General features: G+C 37.8%; 1 long non-coding RNA gene across 3 annotated transcripts in view; it reads right to left on the bottom strand.

The window, feature by feature from the left end:
• The window catches only part of LOC105609591 (uncharacterized), a 44490-nt gene that overhangs the window by 14874 nt on the left and 15472 nt on the right, over positions 1-14144 (bottom strand). Inside the window, exon 4 of one of the 3 annotated variants that reach the window (XR_006060990.2) lies at positions 6550-6608. The exons of the other annotated variants lie outside the window; for them this stretch is intronic. This is a non-coding gene — a long non-coding RNA (uncharacterized LOC105609591). The remainder of the gene's footprint in view (positions 1-6549; positions 6609-14144) is intronic. 3 annotated transcript variants of the gene reach the window in all.

Below are 14144 nucleotides of genomic sequence, written 5' to 3'. Positions count from 1 at the left end.
CAATTTAGGGAAGATTGACTACATGTCTCTAACAAAGAAACACAATTAAGACACAGGCCCAAGATCTATGAGATAAGATAAAAATGGCAATTTACTTTAACCATCGTTCCTTTATAGGGAATTTCTGAAGTCACATCCCTTACATTCACTGACCTCTATGGAAAGAATAGATATTCATAAGGGGGAAGATTGATCCATGTCTATAGAAGAAGGTTTAGGAAAAACACTTCAAAATATATGTCCCTCTCAACTAAAAATAAATAAATAAATAAATCATTAATTGAAAATACTAAATCTTTTTCCAAGAGAATGGCAACCCACTCCAGTGTTCTTGCTTGGAGAATCCCAGGGACGGCAGAGCCTGGTGGGCTGCTGTCTATGGGATCACACAGAGTCAGACACGACTGGAGCGACTTAGCAGCAGCAGCAGCAGCAGTCTTTTACAGCTCTGTTCACCCTCCTTTGTCCCACATATTTATCATGCAGTATAAGGTGGAAATCATTACTGTGCCAAAGCTTCTATAAGAGGTTATGGTGGGGTAAGAGGGGGAACGTATGGAAATCGGTTAGAGTTCAGAGAGTGAAGCTGGAATAAGGGGAGGATTTTACCTCTAGACCTGGGACATTCCAACACTTAAATTTTTTATAACCTCAACTAAAAATAGCTTCCTTTCTGAGAAGCAAGAGTGCTACACTCTATGACAAAGGCAGAAGTAGATTTGGGGTAGGAGCAAGATATAAATATATCAACACCCAATACACATAGATCCAAACACAGTGGGAATCTGATAAGGGTTAAAATCAGCATAAGAAAAAGATTCCAATTATTTCTAATATCAAGGAGTTGCCATTTTCATAACATTATATCATCATGTTTATTTCATACATGCTAGTAAAGTCCATAAGCTTTCTTGTTTTATACAATTATATATGTATATTTTCTCCCATGATTGAGGTTCTTTCTTAACGTATTTTTTATGTTATATTTTCATGAGCAATTCCACTCTGGCTTCAGAACAACATTTTTCCACCCACATAGGAAACCCTGCCAAGCCTTCAAGGTTTTGCAATATTCTTTTGTAGTATTCCTTTTATCAGGGAATCAAGCAAATATTAATTTTTTTTCTGAAGAGAGAAGTATGCTTCCCTGGCAAGCACCTAAGTTACAGTGTGATATAATATGAATTATCAACACATTCTGTATGTTCGCCAAAGACTTCAATCAAGATACCATGGTAGCTGTTAGCTTCAATGAAAGGCGTTTGTGTGGAATTAAGAGCTGTATGTGGCTCAAAGCCCTTAAGCCTTTTCATGAACAAATACATAATTTAAGACTCTTGCTGTCTTTTTTTCCCAGCCGGTTCATAAGATCAATCACTTCATTTTTCACAAGCCCAGGACTCCTAAGAGTCAATGGTTCTTAGATATCCTGCAGTGGGAGCTTTATTCAACACAGAATACCTTTGCCATAGAAAACCAGACAGGTGTAAAAGCAGAGATGACCTGGTCTCAATTCACTGACAAGATATTAACCCTAGGATCTAAAAAGTGCCTTTATTTCTTGAGGTTTAGATTCATTTAAAAGCCGCCATGGCAGTGGTTTGAAAGGGAAAAAAGAAGACCATGGAAGAAATAGAAGGAAAAAAATCAAAGAAGGAATGCCAAGGAATTCCGTCTCTAGGACACACCTGAGGCTTGATATAGCACACCCAAGTTTGATTTCTCTCCAAAATCCTAGATGGAATTGCACTTGTGGAAATCCTGGCTCAGATGTGTCCTCCTGGAATGTCAATGTACCTTAAAATTTAGGACTGTTTAAGTTTTAAATACTACTAACATCAAACCAATACCAATTAGAAATTAGGAAAAAGGAAATGAGATTTATTGGAGAAAATCACAAGCGACACCAAGGGCTAATGCAGCTCAAGGCTCACTAAGAAAAGGATTATTCCCCATGATTTAGATTAACAGATCCACACTCTAAAAGCTTCCCAGTCCTTTAATTAAAAGAAGCACATTTGGAGGATAGAAGTATGCCTATGCATAATGAGTCATCCTAGAGCATATAATTTTAAGCCTATAACTCATTATCAATTTAAATCATATAGGCTCTGGAATGCAATGAAATATGCTAACGCTGGCAAAGGAATAAAGCCTCACACTAGTAATTCTGTGTGTGTGTGTGTGTGTGTGTGTGTGGTGTGTTTGTCCCACCCATGTATATAAAGGTATTGACAAATGGGGCCATACGGAGCATTCATTTCTGAGGTTCTTTGTTTGATCATGTCACAGTGGCTATTTGATCGAGCTATTATAGGTATCCCTCTTTGCCAATGAAGAAATCTTGATGAATAATGAAAACTTTCTCAAGATCATACATAGAAACGTGCAGTTCCCCTGCAGAAAGTGAGCTCAGTTTTGGAAAGGAAGTCACCTGCATTCATCAGATCCATTTACCCACTCGTTACAAAATAGTACCCACATCCCACCAAATAGAGTATCAAACAAGTATTGGTCACATAGTCATTAAGTAACCTGGCTCTACCTACTCATAAGGAAACCTCTCTCCAGAAATGGAAGAGTTGAAGAGTTAGGGAGTTACTGAGCACACAACATCAGTGCTCTTGACTGGTGGCGGCAGCCATGAAACCCGTTGTAAAAGAATTAATGGGAATATCTGAGAGTAACACTGTTCATTCCCTTCATGGCAACCAGTATCAATGATCATTGTTTCCCAGAGTTACATGTCCTTCCAGGAAAGGAAAGGGAAGCAGACTGGCATCCTACTCTACGTGAAGATGATGCCTACCTGATACTATTTTAGATTTGTTTGAACATAGGAAATTTGTTTTATATAATACTTCTCAGTAGTCAGCAAGTTCATGCCATAACACTCTGTGCTCATTTGCTCAGTTGTTTCTGCCTCTTGGGACCCTATGGACTGTAGCCCACCAGGCTCCTCTATCCATGGGATTTGTTAGGCAAGAATACTGGAGTGGGTTGCCATTTCCTTCTCCAGGGATAAAACTCTGGAGAGATCATAAATTCTACTTAGCAGATCAGGGGTGGGGAATTTTTTTGATTTGTCTTTGGTCAGCCATAATGTGAATCAAAAACAAACTCTATGAAAATTTTAAAAATATCGATAAGGTTTTCATTCTTCTCTTTTCAGTGTAAGAGAAAGTCAAAACATGTTCATAATCTCTTGCACATTAGGATCAATTATATTGCTGTAATGGTTTTTTCTCTGTAAGGTCGGTTTTCCATAGTTCAGATTTTTGTAAGGTATAGCATGACTATCACATGAAGGTAAGAAGATAGACAATATATAAAGAATCTACTTGCCTCCACTATACAGGCATTTAGTGGGGCACTTGGATAATCATTTAACAAATTAATACTCCAATAAATATAATTTACTGGTTTTGAATTCAACCTGCTGGATTGATAACACTCTAGTAAAATGTTGCTTAACACAAGTACAGATTTTAGCCCAAAATAACAAAGAGATCGGGAGGGCTAAGAATGGGGAAAATATCAGTGAATAGGAGATAAGTTCTGGAGCACACAAAGGTAACTAATGAAACCAACTAGTTTTTCTCAGAGAGGTTCAAAATATATTAAAATCATAAAGAGCCAGATACCATGGAAAATGATAACTAAGAAAATGTGGTAAGATCTAAGCAATTAAAGTATAATTATTGAACACATGACCCTGTAATCCCAATCATAAATATATATCCAAGAAAAATGAAAGCAGGGTCACACTAAAATTTGCACTTGAAAGTTCACAGTGTTACTATTTTCATTTAAAAAATAGTGGAAAAAGACCAAATGTCCATCATCTGATAAACGAATAAACAAAATGTTTTATGTCCATGTAATAGAATATTATACAACCATAAATGGCAATTGGAGGAAGAAATGGCAACTCACTCCAGATTTCTTGCCTGAAGAATTCCATGGACAGAGGAGCCTGGCAGGTTATAATCCAAAGTGTCGCAAAGAATCGCACATGGCTGAAGTGACATAGCATAAACAGAAATGAAACACAGGCTAAAACATAGTTGAGCCTTGAAAACATTATGCTAGGTGAAAGAAGCCAGATATAAAAGGCCTCATATCATATGATTCCATTTATATGAAATACCCAGAGTTGGCAAATCCATAGAGAAAAAGCAGACTAATGTGTGCCAACATCAGTCCTTCCAATGACTGATGCTGAAGCTGAAGCTCCCCAATACTTTTGCCACCTGATGTAAAGAGCCACCTCATTGAAAAAAAGATCCTGATGCTGGAAAAGATTGAGGGCAGGAGGAGAAGGGGGCAACAGAGGATGAGATGGGTGGATGGCATCACTGACTCAATGGACATAAGTCTGAGCAAACTTAGGGAGATAGTAATGGACAGGAAGTCTGGTGTGCTGCAGTTCATGGACTCACAAAGAGTCAGACACGACTGAGAGATGGAATAACAAGTGTGTACCAGGAGCTGGGGAACAGGGAAGAGGAGAGTGACTGTCAAGGAGTATAAAGTTTCTTTTTGTGGTGATGTAAATATTCTAAATATTCAAAGTCCAGAATTATGATAGTTGCTCAATCCTGTGAAAGCCATTGAATTGTACAGTTTAATGGATGAATAGTAGAGTATGTGAATTACACCTCAATAAAGACATAAATTCAGAGAAGGTGATGGCACCCCACTCCAGTACTCTTGCCTGGAAAATCCCATGGACGGAGGAGCCTGGTGGGCTGCAGTCCATGGGGTCGTGTAGAGTCGGACACGACTGAGTGACTTCACTTTCATTTTTCACTTTCATGCATTGGAGAAGGAAATGGCAACATACTCCAGTGTTCTTGCCTGGAGAATCCCAGGGACGAGGGAGCCTGGTGGGCTGCCGTCTATGGGGTCGCACAGAGTCGGACACAGCTGAAGCGACTTAGCAGCAGCAGCAGCAAAGACATAGATAGATATAAAATCATCAAGCAAATAATCGAGACTATCCCAGAGCTGAAGAGTCAAAACATGTCTTCACTTCACTGGGAAATTTCCAAAACCCAAAGATAAAGAGAAGATTCTCAAATCTTAGAGATTCTCGTCTACAAATGAGTGACACTCCATCTGGTATTGAATGTCTCATTGGCAGCAGTGGACACCAGAAGACAGTATTTTCAACGCTTGGAGGAAAAATGATTTTCAATACAGAATCCTTTATACAATCAAGCTCTAAATCAAATAAAACTCAAGGAGAACTAAGAAAATTTCCCTCCTAAACATCCCTCATTAAGGTTTGCTAAGGATGCATTCCACAAAATGTGGATAGAAAACCAATAAGAAGGAAAATATGAGATTTGGAAATCAGAAAATCCAACCAAGATAGAACAAAAAGAAAGAAGTCCCCAAATGGCAGTTGTGAACCAGCATTGTGAGGAGCAACAATGCTGGTGGCAGTGAGAAGACAGAGGCCCCTAGAAGGTATCTAAAAATATTCCCTCTATTTTGGGGACTGGATACAATCTTTGAGAAAGAAAAGCAACTTAAACATGAGAGAAAGATAGATAAAAATGTAAGTTTAAAAAAGTCCTCATCTCCCATAATAGTCATTTCCATAACAGAAAATCAATAGAAAATTTAAAAAAAAAATAGAGAACTAAGTATATTATTTAGTGAAATGATGGTAACCATGAGAAGAACTTAAATCAAAAAAAGATTCAAAATTAAATGTAGTTCCCTTGATAATCAGGGCTTCCCTGGTGGCTCAGACAGTAAAGAATATGCTTGCAATGGAGGAGACCTGGATTCAATTCCTGGGTCAGCAATATCCCCTGGAGAAGGAAATGGCAACTCACTCCAGTATTCTTGCCTGGAGAATCCCATGGACAGAGGAGCCTGGAGGGTTCTAGTTCATGGGGTCACAAGAATCAGACAGACTTAGTGACTAAACCACCACCACACTGATAATCAAGATTTGTGGCAGTGACAGGTGAGGAAAGGGGACTATTTTTTTCTCCTTATAAACCTTCTATAGTATTTTTTAACCATAATTATGCATTATTTTGATTAAACTGCTTTAATATTTAAAAATAAAATATATTCACTTATCACTTACCACATGTAAAGTACTGTGTTAAGGTATAAAAGGAGATATAAAACTGAATAATTTATAATTTCCATGGGGTGAAACCGAATATATACACCAACTATGGAACTTCTTTGTAAATTGAAATGAATATTGTAAGAAATGTTACCCCTCTTCCATAAAAAAAAGGTGCAAAAGATGATTAGTTCTGCCTTCAGATAAAGCAAAGTTGTGTAAAAGAGGCAACATTTGAGCTACACCCTAAGGTATTGGTAGGATTTTGATGGATGGAGAAAGGAAAAAGTATATTCTAGTTTGTCCTAAAATGCATTCCACAAAAGGACAATCATTTTTAGACATTCCTAACCAAAAGCCAATTACACCTTCCAGGAAGGAGCTGTTATTTTTGAAATACTCATCTGAAGAGGAGAAGAAATATTCAGAATATTTCATGCTAAGCTCTGACTTACCTGTACCAGAAAATATTTTCTGAGCTTATGAGTCACTTAGTTACTTAAAGACGAAAATCCTGAGAGAAACGAGATTATATTGTGTGTCAGTGACCATGAAGATTAAATTCATTTACCTAGAACAGTTTCTGTTGACTTAAATATGCATTAAGTTGACTTCTCTAATTCTGTAATAAGAATAGCAGCACTCATTTCATGGAAAATGTTTGCACTGAACCATAGTTTGAGTGCTTTTCCCTTTTTTATTTTTTATTGGTGCTTACTTTGGTATCCAAACTTAGATATTTATTGAAGACTTAGATTCAGAACTCAATCATTATACCAACAAACTTGCTCTAAATATTTTATTTATTTTTCATTGACTTTTTTTTCAAAGAAATAAGATTTTCTTCAAAGCCAATTTAGAGGCAGAAAAAGTGCTTTACACTAAGATTTATTGACTTTTGCTGTGAAATAATATGAAAAGCCAAAAAACTTTTTGATTAAAACAAGTTTTTTTTTGTTGTCAAAAAAAAAAAATTACTGTTCTAATTTTAGCACCTCTGTGCCTTAAAATATACACCAAATTGCTATGAGGATGAGATAGGAAATCTAAATATTTTTAAAGCTTTAAAAGTACATTTAATAGTTAATGATTTTTTTTAACATCATGAAGTTTCATTAAAATCTCCTTTGTCTCCTGTTTACTCTTCCACTTTACATGCTTAATCTCAACTGCTTTCACGTATCAACTTCATTTACTCAGGCAGAGATAAGACTAGCAGGAAGGGAAAAAAAATGGGCTTTAGTTTTTTAAGTTGATAGACACTTACTGAGTGCCTATTTTGTACATAGAAGTATGCTAGGTGCTCTGGAGAATATCAAAGTAGTATGAAATATGATCTCTGTTCTCAATCTTATATCAGGAGATTAAATGAACACAATGAAATTGCAAAACAATGCAAAATGGGAATAAGTGCCAATGGGAGTAAGGGGCATGGGCAGCAACTGGTAGAGTTTTGGAGAATGAGGAACTCAAATGGAACTGTAATAGAGTTAACTGATGGTCTCCAAGGAAGATGTGAGCTTTAAGAGCTGAGTTTAAAGGGTCAGATGGGTAGAGGGAAGAAGCAAGCTCAGGCGATGCAAAAGGCTATGATGTGAGCATAGTTGCAAAGAGAAAGGAATATATTGTATTTGAAGTGCTAGTTTGGCGAACTGAGGCAAATTCTCAGTAAAGGAAGAGTAGGATAAGGTTGGAGTAGTTTGGAGTCAAACTGTAAGGATTTTTGGAAGTATTCTGTTGGCAATAGGAAAGCATTGAGATACTGTGAGATAAACGATGACACACCAAAACCAGCTTTTGAGTAGATTAATACTGCAGCCCTATACAAGTACTAGGAGAAACGGAAGATAGAAGACTATTCAACTTTCTAGATATGAGGTGATTGTAATTCCAATTACGGTGGTAGAAGAAAAAGACAAAAAAGAAAGAACAGATATGGAAAAAAGAAAGTGCATAAACAGGATTTGTTGACTAATTTGAGACACTTCTTAAGTATGTATATGAATATAAATACAAATACTTTCAATCTCAACATGTTCAAAACTAAGCTCAGAACCTCTGCTCACCCAAAACTGATCTTCCTTCTGGTTTTATTCCCTCAGTAAATGGTATCTTCATCCATCCAGATGCCCAAACCAGAAAGCTAGATGGAAAATTGTGCCAGGTCTTCACTTTTCTGTTTTCTCACTCCCTCTCCAATCAATCACCAAGTCCTAATATTCCTCTACTATTTCTCACATCTACCCATTTCTCTCCTTCCCTGGTTCAGGCCATCAGCTCTTATCTGGGTCATCACATGACTCTTAACATATCTTCCTGCCATTCATCCTACTGCTCCCCAATACATTCTTAAAACAGAAGTCTGAACGATCTTTTTAAAAGTAAATCTGATCTGATGGTAGAATATTGCAATTTAACCCACTGACACATGCAAACAAAATATTGTTGTTCAGTCACTCAATCATGTCCAACTTTGTGACCCCATGGACTGCAACACACCAGGCTTCCCTGTCCTTCACAATTTCCTGAAGTTTGCTCAAACTCATGTCTATTGAATTGGTGATGCCATTCAACCCTCTCATCCTCTGTCACCCCCTTGTCCTCCTGCCCTCAATCTTTCCCAGCATCAGGGTATTTTCCAATGAGTTGGCTCTTCACATCAGGGGACCAAAATATTGGCGCTTCAGCATGAGTCCTTCCAATGAATATTCAAGGTTGATTTCCTTTGAGATTTACATATTTGATCTCCTTGCAATCCAAGGCACTCTCCCAGAGTCTTCTCCAGCACCACCGTTCAAAAGCATCAATTCTTCGGTGCTCAGGCTTCTTTATGGCCCAACTCTCATATCCATACATGACTACTGGAAAAACCATAATTTTGATTAGACAGACCTTTGTCAGTAAAGTGATGTCTGTTTTCTAATACACTGTTTAGGTTTATTATAGCTTTTCTTCCAAGGAACAAGTATCTTTTCATTTCATGACTGTAGTCACTGTCTGCAGTGATTTTGAAGCCCATGAAAATAAAGTCTGTCACTGTTTCCATTTTTTCCCTATCTGTTTGCCATGACGTGATTAGGACCAGGTGCCTTGATCTTCATTTTTTGGAGGTTGAGTTTTAGGCCAGCTTTTTCACTCTCCTCTTTCACCTTAATCAAGAGGTTTTTTAGTTCTTCACTTTCTGCCATAAGGATGATGTCACCTGCATATCTGAGGTCATTTATGTTTTTCCCAGCAATCTTGATTCCAGCTTGAGCTTCATCCAGCCAAGCATTTCACATGATGTACTCTGTATATAAGTTAAATAAGCAGGGTAACAATATACAGCCTTCACGTACTTCTTTCCCAATTTGGAACCAGTCTGTTGTTCCATGTCTGGTTCTAACTGTTGCTTCTTGACCTGCATACAGGTTTCTCAGGAGGCAGATAAGGTGGTCTGATCTTCCCATCTCTTTCAGAATTTTCCACAGTTTGCTGTGATCCACACAGTCAAAGGCTTTAGCGTAGTCAACAAAGAAAAAGCAGATATTTTTCTGGAATTCTTCTGCTTTTTCTATGATCCAGCAGATGTTGGCAACTTAATCTCTGATTCCTCAGCCTTTTCTAAATCCAGCTTGTACATCTGAAAGTTCTCTGTTCATGTACTGATGCAGCCCAGCTTGAAGGATTTTGAGCATAACCTTGCTAGCATTTGAAATGGGTGCAATTGTGCTATAGTTTGAACATTCTTTGGCATTGCCTTTCTTTGGGATTGGAATGAAAACTGACCTTTTCTAGTCCTGTGGCCACTGCTGAGTTTTCCAAATTTGCTGTCATATTGTGTGCTGCAATTTAACAGCATCATTTTTCAGGACTTGAAATAGCTCAGTTAGAATGCCATCACCTCCACTAGCTTTGTTTGTAGTAATGCTTCCTAAGGCCCACTTGACTTCACGCTCCAGGATGTCTGGCTATAAGTGAGTGATCACACCATCATGGTTATTCAAGTCATTAAGACCTATTTTGTATAATTCTTTTCTGTATTCTTGCCACCTCTTCTTAATATCTTCTGCTGCTGTTAGGTCCATGCCATTTTTGTCCTTTATTGTCCTCATCTTTACATGAAATTTACTTTATTTTCTGACATTTTCTTCATGGGTCCTCAGAGTAGTAGAACAGAGTGAGAAGGACTTAAACTTGCCAGTTGAGAGCACATCCACTTCTTCTTTTTTTAAAGTCACTTTCAAGTAGCTCAAACTTCTGTGAAGTTTGGTTCTAACTCACGGACTCTTTCTGTCTCAAATTTTCAACAACACTATCAGTCTTAAAACTTCTGGGAGTCTTCCTGACAGCCAGCAAAAAGACAGGATTTCCCTGGTAATTATTCCTCCACAGTAGTTCCCTCTTTATTCATCAGTCCACTAAGTCCGCACATCCTTTACCTTGTGTGAGACTTGACTTACTTAGAAATATCTAAATTAAGATTGCTTCTTGTTCAGGTGCAAGTTAAGTAACTGATGTTGCTAACTTGTGACCTCTCCTCTTTATAGGCTCTAAAATGAAGGCAGCAGTGAAGTGTTCTCCAAGAATTTTGAACAAGAACATTAAGATTATCCTGTGAATACTAGGTATTTTTTTGTCTTATAATTTTTTTTTACTTTTTTATTGATAAAAGGAATAAATTTTGTAAAACAGAATTCTGTATTTAAGAATCAACACAAAGAGAGGCACAGTAGCTCTTATCTAATCATCTCTCTTTCTTCCTTCTCCTTACATTAATAGACTCTATCAACTTTACTAAAGGGTTTTGCAGAACTCAGTTTGCTGTCTTCTTGGACATAGCAACTGGACCAGGGATGGACACATGAGCCATACAGAACTGCTGAGAGTCTTCCCAGGATTTCTTTGCTGGGAATGCCAAATGAAGAATCACTTGTTTCTCAAATCACTGAGTCAAAGATTGCCTACAGTCAAGTCAATCTCTCCCCAAGCCCCTCCATCATGGAGCAAGCCAGGCTCCCATGCAAGGAAATGGAGTTTTCTCCAGAGGTACACCTGCAATACCGGAGACCTGAGTTTGATCCCTGGGTTGGGAAGATCCCCTGGAAAAGGGAACAGCTACCCACTCCAGTATTCTGGCCTGGAGAATTCCATGGACTATTCCATGGGGTTGCAAAGAGTTGGACACGACTGAGCAACTTTCACTCACTCACTCACTCAGAGGGAAGCAGAGACAAAGCAGATAAATAGTGAGCCATCTAGTCTCCAGTCTTACTCACTGCTTAAGGTCACCAAAACCCTTGCTCTTTCAGCTTGGTTATATCTTTCAGTACTTTTCCTTTTGTTGTTTAAGCTGAAGTGTGCTTCTACCAGTGTGGCCAAGAGTCTTGGCAACTCAAGAATAAAACAAGGATATACCAATTCAGAATTCTAGAAATAATCATGGGCTTTAAAATCAAACAGACTGGATTCACATTCTGACTAGTTCACTCGTTCTCATGTGACCTTGAATAAATCACTTAACTCTCATTTTCCATAAGTTTTACATCAGAAGTAACACTTATTTTGCATATTTTGTGGGAATTCCTTGATATAATGCATGTGCCTGTGATGGCATGAATAAATGCTCAGTAAAGATTTGTTGTTGCAGTTGTTATTATTGTTAATCACTAGTGTCATGATCTACCAGAATAAAACTACTCTCAGGAACAAGACTTGAACATAAGCTGAAATATTAATATAACTAAAAAAATACTGTATTCATCAGCAGGGAGTTCAGACTGAGAGCTATACTTTGGCCAGTCCCTGGCAAGACAACATAAATATGGAGTCCTCTTGGAAGATAAACACTTTTGAACTGCTTTCAAGGAGTGCCTTGTTCTTCTGGTTTATATGAACTACTCCCTTGCTGTGAGTCCATGTTCACCAAAATGCCTCTGGATAGGGTTCCCTGGACAACTCCACTAGAAGAGATTAAGTGGAGGCTAACAAGGCTGGGATCTGTTCTGGGGCTGCCTTAGCAGCTGGTTTTCAGTGTTGTCCTATTCCTCTGACTGCTTGCTCAAGGACGATGAACTCCAATGTTCCAATTCTCTAAGGCTGGATTGCCTACAAGAGCCAGGCCTGTGATATAAATAAGAAGCAGGCTGGGAGAAAAAAGGAGTGGAGGGGACTTGTTGAAATATGAAAGGCACATCTCATCTGCTCCATGCAAGCCAGTTTTTGCTTATGGAAGTGTAAACCGATATTGATAGATCACCTGATTCTGAAAAGTATAGGATAGAAGTATAGGCTTATAAAATACATAAATGTGGACACTGCAAAAGCAGTGCTAAGGGGAAGAAGGTTCATAGCAATACAAGCATACCTCAAGAAACAAGAAAAAGTCAAATAAGTAACCTAACTCTACACTTAAAGCAACTAGAAAAGGAAGAAATGAAGAACCCCAGGGTTAGTAGAAGGAAAGAAATCTTAAAAATTAGGGCAGAAATAAATTCAAAAGAAATGAAAGAGACCATAGCAAAAAACAAGGCCAAAAGCTGGTTCTTTGAGAGGATAAATAAATTGACAAACCACTAGCCAGACTCATCAAGAAACAAAGGAAGAAAAATCAAATCAATAAAATTGGAAATGAAAATGGAGAGATCACAACAGACAACACAGAAATACAAAGGATCATAAGAGACTACTATCAGCAATTATATGCCAATAAAATGGACAGCTTGGAAGAAATGGACAAATTCTTAGAGAAGTACACCTTTCTGAAACTGAACCAGGAAGAAATAGAAAATCTTAACAGACCCATCACAAGCATGGAAATTGAAACTATAATCAGAAACCTTCCAGCAAACAAAAGCACAGGTCCAGACAGCTTCACAGCTGAATTCTACCAAAAATTTAGAGAAGAGTTAACACCTATCCTACTCAAACTCTTCCAGAAAGTTGAGGAGGAAGGTAAACTTCCAAACTCATTCTATGAGGCCACCATCACCTTAATACCAAAACCTGACAAAGATGCCACAAAAAAAGAAAACTACAAGCCAATATCACTTATGAACATAGATGGAAAAATCCTTAACAAAATTCTAGCAATCAGAATCCAACAACACATTGAAAAGATCACACACCATGACCAAGTGGGCTTTATCCCAGGGATGCAAGGATTCTTCAGTATCCACAAATCAATCAATGTAATACACCACATTAACAAATTGAAAAATAAAAGCCACATGATTATCTCAATAGATGCAGAGAAAGCCTTTGACAAAATTCAACATCCATTTATGATAAAAAAAAAAAACCCTCCAGAAAGCAGGAATAGAAGGAACATACCTCAACATAATAAAAGCTATATATGACAAACCCACAGCAAACGTTATCCTCAATGGTGAAAAATATAAAGCATTTCCCCTAAAGTCAGGAACAAGACAAGGGAGCCCACTCTCACCACTACTATTCAACATAGCTCTGGAAGTTTTGGCCACAGCAATCAGAGCAGAAAAAGAAATAAAAGGAATCCAAATTGGAAGAGAAGAAGTAAAACTCTTCTTTGGAAAAGAAGTAAAAAGTAAAACTGTTTGCAGATGACATGATCCTCTACATAGAAAACCCTAAAGACTGCACCAGGAATTTACTAGAGCTAATCAATGAATATTGAGTGCAGCACTTTCACAGAATCATCTTTCAGGATTTGAAATAGCTCAACAGGAATACCATCACCTCCACTAGCTTTGTTTGCGGTGATGCTTTCTAAGGCACACTTGACTTCACATTCCAGGATGTCTGTCTCTAGGTGAGTGATCACACCATCGTGATTATCTGGGTCGTGAAGATCTTTTTTGTACAGTTCTTCTGTGTATTCTTGCCACCTCTTCTTAATATCTACTGCTTCTGTTAGGTCTATACCATTTCTGTCCTTTATCGAGCCCATCTTTGCATGAAATGTTCCTTTGGTATCTCTAATTTTCTTGAAGAGATCTCTAATCTTTCCCATTCTGTTGTTTTCCTCTATTTCATTGTATTGATCACTGAGGAAGCCTTTCTTAACTCTCCTTGCTATTCTTTGGAACTC

This window comes from Ovis aries, chromosome 10, assembly GCF_016772045.2.
Source record: "Ovis aries strain OAR_USU_Benz2616 breed Rambouillet chromosome 10, ARS-UI_Ramb_v3.0, whole genome shotgun sequence".
Taxonomy (NCBI): domain Eukaryota; kingdom Metazoa; phylum Chordata; class Mammalia; order Artiodactyla; family Bovidae; genus Ovis; species Ovis aries.
The sequence above is the reverse complement of the archived record's forward strand: the minus strand, read 5'-3'. Positions and strand labels throughout refer to the sequence as shown.